Raw genomic sequence first — 8,587 nt, 5'->3', positions numbered from 1 at the left:
TTTGGATGAAATGTCCATATTCAAGAGAAGATGGATAGTTTTTTTTTTCTATTAAGAGGTCTTTTTCTTTTATTTATTTATGCCATGTCTATGTCTCACGTCCAAAATGAGGACATGACCCATGTCCGTGATGGGAGACATGACATGTCCGCTACGAAGGACATGGCATGTCCAATATGGAGGACTATCCATATCCCAGATGGAGGAAACTACCCATGTGCTACATGGAGGATATGTGCAACACTCCAACAGCTATACAAGCGGGAGAACGAACTCAAAAAGAGATGAGAACTGAACCCATCTATGATTATAAAAATGTACCAGGAACAGATAGCCTTTATATATTTTGTAACTTGCATTTAGAGGGTAATCACCTCCTCGCCCACATGGAATCACACTAGTTGATAGCTACAACATAGAAGGTAAGAAGTAGCATTAGAAGATATGAGAATTAGTTCAGCGGGTAAAAGGTTTGTCAAAGCTTATGAATTCAGATTTATGTGAAGCCTCCAGAGATGTTTCGGGTTGAATCCCAAGTTCAGACGAGAAAAGCTCATCATATTATATTAGTGTGAGTTTTATTAAAAATGGCAAGCCAATACCACAACCACAAAGGCTCAACATTATCCATAAGGTATGCACGACCCACAAGCTACAACTTACAGTTATAACAATGAGTACTAGAAAAGTGTATCATGCTTTTATGATTTTCACCTCAAAGGCATAATGAGCCTTAGAAACATATATTTGCTAACCAAATGTAGAGGTCAAAATTTTGACTCATGTAAGAATGGGTGGATGTGGATTTTGTTTAATCTCTACAATGTAAACTAAGTAAATGCTGAACAAGGTAAATGTATGTTAACTCAAGTAAGAATGGGTGGACCGAAATGCTAATGAATGGGTCTGTTTTGGCCAATAAAGTTAACTAAAAAGGAAACGGCTTGCAGGGTAAATGTCTCCTAAAGTAAATTTTTAAATATTGTATTATTTTGTAATGATATTAGAAAATTAACTTTTATAGTAAGTTTCTGAGAAACTAACAAGTGATTATAGGTCTACCCAATCTAGCTTGAACAGATTCAAAACACACAAGTTTTAGTCGAACAGAAATGTCTTCTAACCTACCGATCCTTGGACCTATAGATGTTAAAAACATACCTTTCGTAAGGAACTAGAAAAAAATCGACCGCGCGTTGCTGCGGTTGTATTCAACGCGCGGTCGAATTTGGATATACGTTGTTTGTTACCTAATATATCTAGTAGGTTGGATTGTTTGTTGGACGTGTATGTGTATATGTATGAAATATAGCTTGAAAATATTTAGTGTTTTTTTGACGGTGTCCGTTTCGCGTATAGTTAGTCGCGTTGTGTTCGTAAAATAATATCGAGTTGAACGGTGGTATCGGAAAATTTTAACTCGCACCGAGCGAGAATATAGGGACCGTTATTTAGTTTTTTTTAACGATGTCCGTTTTGCGCATAGTTAGTCCCGTTATGTCCGTCTGATTTTTTCGAGTTGAACGGCGGTCTCGGAAAATTTTAACTCGCACCGAGCAAGAGGATAGGGCCCGTTAAAAATACGGGTGAAATTATTTGCTTTAATTTTAATAAAATGATATATTTACGATTTTTACCCCTGAAAAAGTGGAAAGTTAGGGGTCGTTGTGTAAATGAAGCCGAATTTGAGGGGCCGGCTGTAGTGTGAACGCAAACTTAAAACGACAATCGGTTAAAACTAAAACTACAACTTTAATTTTAATAAAATGATATATTTACGATTTTTACCCCTGAAAAAGTGGAAAGTTAGGGGTCGTTGTGTAAATGAAGCCGAATTTGAGGGGCCGGCTGTAGTGTGAACGCAAACTTAAAACGTCGGTTAAAACTAAAACTACAACTTTAATTTTAATAAAATGATATATTTACGTTTTTTACCCCTGAAAAAGTGGAAAGTTAAGGGTCGTTGTGTAAATGAAGCCGAATTTGAGGGGCCCGCTGTAGTGTGAACGCAAACTTAAAAAGGCAATCGGTTAAAACTAAAACTACAACTTTTCGCGTGCGTATTAGTATATATAGGAAGAATGAGCATAAAATCACTCTGGAGAGTTCTTTAACTTGTCTACAATTCAACAACTTATTGAATTTCCACTTTGACAAGTTATAAATTTCCAACCAAATCTTAACAACCTTAGAAAGAAGAGTGCAGCCGCCCTTCTGGAAATGACTAATCTGTGGAATCAAGCAATGACGCTAAATAACCTCTGATAAAATCTAAACACAAGTAATTAGAATCAGATATCTTTAGTATCACAAAAGGTTTCATACATTAAATCTATATAATATTGATTCCTTTAATATCATATCATATGCTTATATATACAAAAATTAAAATCACCACATGGTCTATGAATCAAACACGAAATACTGATTTTTAAAATCAAATATACAGCATCAAAATTAGGGTTTAAGAAAATAAATTAAACAGATTAACCGAAATATCTAAATCACACAAACACCAAATTAATACACACCGAAACATAAAGATATACAAATTAACATAGCAATTGAAGTTACCAATTTTAAAAGACACAAGGAAAAGAGATTCATTTATTGTGTATATAAGAAAAGTACAAAAGATGAAGAAATAAACATACCTATGGAAGTTTTACAGTCACAAATTGAGGAAGGTGAGAAGGCCTAATTTTTTTTTATATGAATTAGTAAGAGGCACACGTCAACTTAAATGAAGCTTTGGTGTGAAAAGAAGTTGGCAGGTTCCATGCGAGCAAGTGGCTGACTACCGGTGGTGACACGTGGAGCACAACCCGAATAGTGAAACAGTAAAAAACACCAAACAAACAACAAATAAAGCCCACTTCTGACCCCATTCATTTCTGCAAGATGATCAAGTTCAATGTAATAAATAAACCAAAACTTCAACTACAAATGCTTTGGCATCTAGTTTGAACTTTTTAAAAGATATATATGCAGAATCTAATCATTATACTGTACTGTACAATAAAGTTTCTTAAGTCATGAATATTAAGTGACAACTAGTATCTTTCTTTATGTGATTTTGTCGATGTTAGTAAGTTTATGAGAAACTAACAAGCGATTAAATGTCAACCCAACCTAGCTGGACCTGATTAAAAACATACAAGTTTTAATCATCGAACAGATTTTCACCCCTAACCCCACCGATCCTTCAGCCTATAGATGCTAATAACATACCTTTATCAAGGAATGAGCATGAAATCACTCTAAAAAGAGTTTAACTGATCTACTACTGTTCAACACAAATGAACTTCCTGAATTTCCACTTTGACGGGTGATAAATTTCCAAAAGAAGAGAGATTAGAATACATTCAATCAAATATTATGAACTTACTGCATTACATGAAGATTCCCACTGAAGACTGCATCCAATCAAAGATTATGGGAAATTAAAATACCAAAGGACCAGTTGGGTCAAAAGACTCAAAACATGCCAAAGAATAGGTTGGGTTGTACCGCAAATACTTTCTTAAACTTTTTTAGGTCCAACAACATTTAAAGTCTTGTATACAAAAAAAAAAAAAAAAAAAAAACATCAATAGAATCGTTAAGTCATATATTTGTAATAATATGGTTGAGAAGATGCTATCAAAACGATATATATTTGTAATAATATGGTTTAGAAGATGCTATCAAAACGATGTTGTAAGGTCAATTTGAATTCGGGAATCTTTCATACTTTCCAACCAGTGGGCTAACTTGTGATGGTTAAAAGCCTAGAATATATACTTTCCAAAAACTTAGAGAAGCAGACTTACTTGTTTTGAACAAGGATGTTCTTAATTTCAAAACATTCATCTGTTATTCGAACTAAATCAGAGCTCCTATATCAGCTATTTGCATAACAGACAATTTACCAATCACCGGTCATCACGCTAGAAACATAAAAACGATAAAGGAAACATAAAAAAGGAAATGACCTCTTTTCGAGTTGCAACCACATCCTTAGTATCAGACGTATTCATTGTTTGATATCTTATGGAAATATCGCTACCTATAGCGACATCTACGACCATTACGTAAAATAAGCGCAAGCGTAATACTAAAAGAATCTCATCATATACCTAATGAGATCCTTTAAGATCAAAAGCTTATAGACATAAACTAATTAATCACTAAAAGACCCTAAATGCTGCCAGAGGCGCAGAGTGGTGGGTTGGCCTAATTAACATAGGGTTGACCTGATTAACAGTTTATTGCTATTCAGATAAATACAATTGACATGTTGATTATGATTATAGAGCTGTTATAGTTAGTTACAATAATAGTAATAATCTGAATCTCTTTGGTAACCGTTGTATGAGCAAAATCGGATGTCAACCCGCTTGACCAGTTTGCCTTTCAAACAGACTAGTTTGAAGTAAAACACCACCCCCATCATTCAATTTACATATTAGGAATTTAGCAATACTTGTTAAAGCATCTTTCTAATCAAACTGTTGATAAAAATTAACGATATGTATAGAAAAGCTTTGACAAACGGAACACATAATTGACTCACTCAGTTAATACACCCCGAAACATTATAATATCCAAATTAACATTAACAAAGCAATTGAAGTTACCAATTTTAAGGTGGACTGCAACAAAAATCCTAACGCCAGCATCAGCATCCACCTCCACATCCAACCTGTGAATTAATATATTTCAAGTCATAATTATTAATGAAACTAATAATATTTGTATATGTTCACGCACACATGGATATGTATGAACCTACCAACTACGTGAGACGCATTTGAAGATCAAGCAACCGCAACTGTATGATTATCGGTAATATTGGACATCCTCAACATTGTAAGCAGCTCAACACCAAGTTATTAAGTTTATCACTCATTTCACCGTCTAATTTAGCTGCAATAACTGATGCACAATATGCAATCTCTTCGTCAGCATGAATCCTCTTTGGAAGCTCCTTTCCATTAAAGCTCTTTGAAAGCATTGATAGATAGTTGACTAACATTGTATATGTTATGGTCTACAACTTTCATTCATTGGGTCAGCTCTACTGCAGTAAGCAGAAGTTTACATGAATCGCACAACCAAAATAAGAGATGAACTAATATTAATTAATTTAATTTACTAATTATAATAAGTCTAAAACAGTGATTAATTAAATTAGCACACCTTGGCTTGAGTCAGCAAAAATAAAACTAAAATTAGCAGCAAAAAATTGCCCTAAAACTAAAATTAATGTCTTTATATCATCTAATTTAACCAAATTTAATAGCAAAAAAAGTAAAAATAAAGATGTTAGTTACTGATGATGAGTCTAGCTAAAATTATAATAGTATATCAAGACAAAAAACATTGCAAGTAATTACAAGTGATAATAGCAAAAGAGTACAGAGTACAAACAAATCCAAACTGCATAATTTTAAAATACAGGTCGTAGATATTCGAACTGAAATATAACTAAAAAGAAAGATGTCACCATGTTCATACATGATGGTGTGTGCACCAAAGCACCTAAAAAAGTTACAAAATTGCGTTCAGTTACAAAGGTGGACCTCAAAATAGTTAATAAAACTAGAGAATCATAATAAAATACAACTGACTTAATACGAAGATAATGCTACTACTGTTTAGCCACTACATGATGATTTCTATCAAGGAAAGAACTTCAGAAAGATTATTCTGATTGTAGGGAGAAGCTCCTGATCATCAGTAGACAAAATAAACCTCTTAACTTAAATTTAACTACACGGAATCAATTTTTTTAAGAACAAACCAAAATCTCTGCATTGTGTTTTTAGGAAATTAACAATTTTGACAAAATAAACACAAAAACATCAGTTTTGAAGAATTAACAGAAGAAAATACCCTAATTTCGAATGATAACAAACAAGATCAAAAGAAAACTCTGACAAAAAAGAAACCCTAAATTCGGCATCAAAACACCAGTTTTTAACAATAAAAAGGAAGAAAAAACCCTAATTTCGAATGATAACAAAACAAGATCAAAAGAATACTCTGACAAAAAAGAAACCCTAAATTCGGCATCAAAACACCAGTTTTTAACAATCAAAAGGAAGAAAAAACCCTAATTTCGAATGATAACAAAACAAGATCAAAAGAAAACTTTGACAAAAAAGAAACCCTAAATTCAGCATCAAAAGAAAAAACCCTAATTTTCTAAATAAATTAACAACACCAGGAAAAAAAATAAGATCAAAAGAATGATCCTGATAGAAAGAAATAAAAAGAAAAGATAATAAAAATCCTAGTTGCGATTAAAAGAATGGTCTATACATTAGTAGACAAAAGACAGAATATCTTAGTTGGATTTTGATAGGAATGTTGATGAACAAAGTGATGGAGTGAACATCTGTATTGGAGACCAGATCTTGCATCCACAAATTTCGTTTAGATACCTGGGCTCGGTGCTCCACAAATCGGGGAGGATAGATGAAGACGTGTCGCACCGAATTAAGGTAGGGTGGGTGAAGTGGAGAGCAGCGACTGGAGTCTTATGCGACAAGAAGATCCCCCTTAAGCTGAAAGGGAAATTCTTCAAGGTGGCAATTAGACCTGCCATGTTATACGGATCAGAGTGTTGGCCTATGACGAAAGCACAAGAGAGGAGGATGGAGGTGGCAGAGATGAGGATGCTTAGGTGGACATGTGGTAAAACCATGTTAGATATGATTCCTAATAGTGTTTTTAGGGAGAATCTGAAAGTTAGAAGCATCATCGACAAGCTTAGAGAAGAACGGCTTCGATGGTTTGGGCATGTGAGAAGACGACCTCCTACTGCCCCTGTTAGGAGGGTCGAGACGCTTACGGTTGACGGCGTACGAAGAAGGGGTAGACCTACGCGTAGGTGGGAAGATAGGATAAAGATAGACTTGAAGGAGCTCTTATTGACCGAGGACATGACCTCTGATAGGGTTGCGTGGAAGACTAGAATTAGAATAGATGAGTAGGTTGTTTGGTTTTGTTTGTGTGTTTGTGGTTTTGTGGGTCTGTGTGGGTGTCTTCTTTCACTATGTTCTTTGCTCTTTGCTGGTTTGTTGTTTTTTTTGTATGCTTTTTTTGTTGTGCGACCTTTTTTTTTTTTTTTTTTTTTTTTTTTTTTTTTTTTTCTAGACCCATGCATAGATGGTGTAAGTTTGGTCATGTGGGTTTCAGTGTGTATGTATGGATGTTCTTGTTTGTATGTATGTATTTAAGTTTGTGCGCAGGTTTATGTATGTTTGTTTGTATGTACACTTGTTTTGCATTTCTGCTTGCCTATGATTGTATTTATGTATTTATGTACGTTTGTATGTTTATATGTATGTATTGTTATATGTTTGGTTGTATGTATATTCGTATGTTTGTATGTATATCCGTATGTTGGTATGTATATTCGTATGTTTGTATGTTTTATATCTATGTATGCGTATGTAGGTTTTCCCGTATCTATGCGTGTAGGTGGATATCTATAAATGTACGTTTGTATGTTTATGTAGGTTTGAGTAGATACGGTTTTATGTATGTTTGTATGTTTATTTTTATAGACTGGCTTGCTATGATGTGATTTTATCTGTTTGTGGACATATATGTTTATTTCTCATTTAGTGCAGCTTTACTTTATTCGTCATGTGCTCCGCAGTACACTCTAAGGTACGTTGTTTTTTTTTTTTTTTTTTATTATACGGCGCTGTTTCAGGAGCCATCAGCAAGCGTCTACTTATTGGCGACTTGACTGTCGCTTAGAGCCTAAATCGAATTCCAGGCAACATTTTAAAACCCATGGAAATTTGTCACGCCATGAAGGCATTTTTTTTTTTTTTTTTGGCTGGAGGTCCGTTGCAAGCAATCTCTTTATCCGTCGAACATAGAGAGGAGGGACTTTCTCTACTCTTGTGAGTGTTTCACTCGGTGTGGTGAAATGACTTCTCTTTGTCCTCTACCCATTGTCTACGTCTCACCTCCCATACACTACAAGTGTGGGATTAGGTATTATTGTTGCTGTTGTTGTATAATAAAAATCCTAGTTTTTAAGAATATAAACATCGGGAAGGAAAAAAAAACTAATTTCGTTTATGATAATCGGAGTATGAAATAACTTAATAACAAAATTAAAAGAAACCCTAATTTTAAAGAAAGAACTACAGAGTTTGAAAAGAAAAAAAAAAAAACTTACAAAGTTGAAATCCAATAAAGAATGAAGAATCTCGCTTATGATAGAAAAGATGAAGAACGACCTTGTTATTTAAGAGCAACGAAAGAGACGAGAGCTGACGGAAGAGTGTGCGTATCCTTCTTATTTATTGATATGAATGGATTGATGGATGGGAATAGGACCGTTGTTTAAGACTCAGCTTAATTTGTAAGCTACTCCGTATTATTTTATTTACTCCGTGTTTTTTTTAATTGTTTAATTATATAATTATCATTATCATTATTAATTATTATTATTATTATTTACTCGGTATCATCCCTTTTATTTATTTTTATTTATTATATATTATATTAAATTATTATTATTATTATTATTATTATTATTTTATATATAATAATAAAACTAAAAATATGTCATTTTAAA

The 8,587-nt window shown here is 33.6% G+C and overlaps 1 long non-coding RNA gene across 4 annotated transcripts; it reads right to left on the bottom strand.

The window, feature by feature from the left end:
• Nucleotides 1-2,158: 2,158 nt before the first annotated feature.
• On the bottom strand, nucleotides 2,159-8,325 carry LOC139892542 (uncharacterized). 4 transcript variants are annotated; one of them, XR_011774140.1, is made up of 6 exons: nucleotides 8,186-8,325; nucleotides 4,775-5,062; nucleotides 4,620-4,684; nucleotides 3,232-3,319; nucleotides 2,655-2,894; nucleotides 2,159-2,229 (listed from the first exon to the last, which is right to left on the bottom strand). It is a non-coding gene; the product is annotated as an uncharacterized lncRNA (long non-coding RNA). The 4 variants fall into 4 exon arrangements; XR_011774138.1 differs by having other exon boundaries at nucleotides 3,232-4,684; XR_011774139.1 differs by lacking the exon at nucleotides 3,232-3,319.
• Nucleotides 8,326-8,587: the final 262 nt, after the last annotated feature.

The sequence above is a fragment of the Rutidosis leptorrhynchoides genome, chromosome 2, assembly GCF_046630445.1.
Source record: "Rutidosis leptorrhynchoides isolate AG116_Rl617_1_P2 chromosome 2, CSIRO_AGI_Rlap_v1, whole genome shotgun sequence".
NCBI lineage: Eukaryota > Viridiplantae > Streptophyta > Magnoliopsida > Asterales > Asteraceae > Rutidosis > Rutidosis leptorrhynchoides.
Note: the sequence above shows the minus strand (reverse complement) of the source record. Positions and strands in the feature narration are given on the sequence as shown.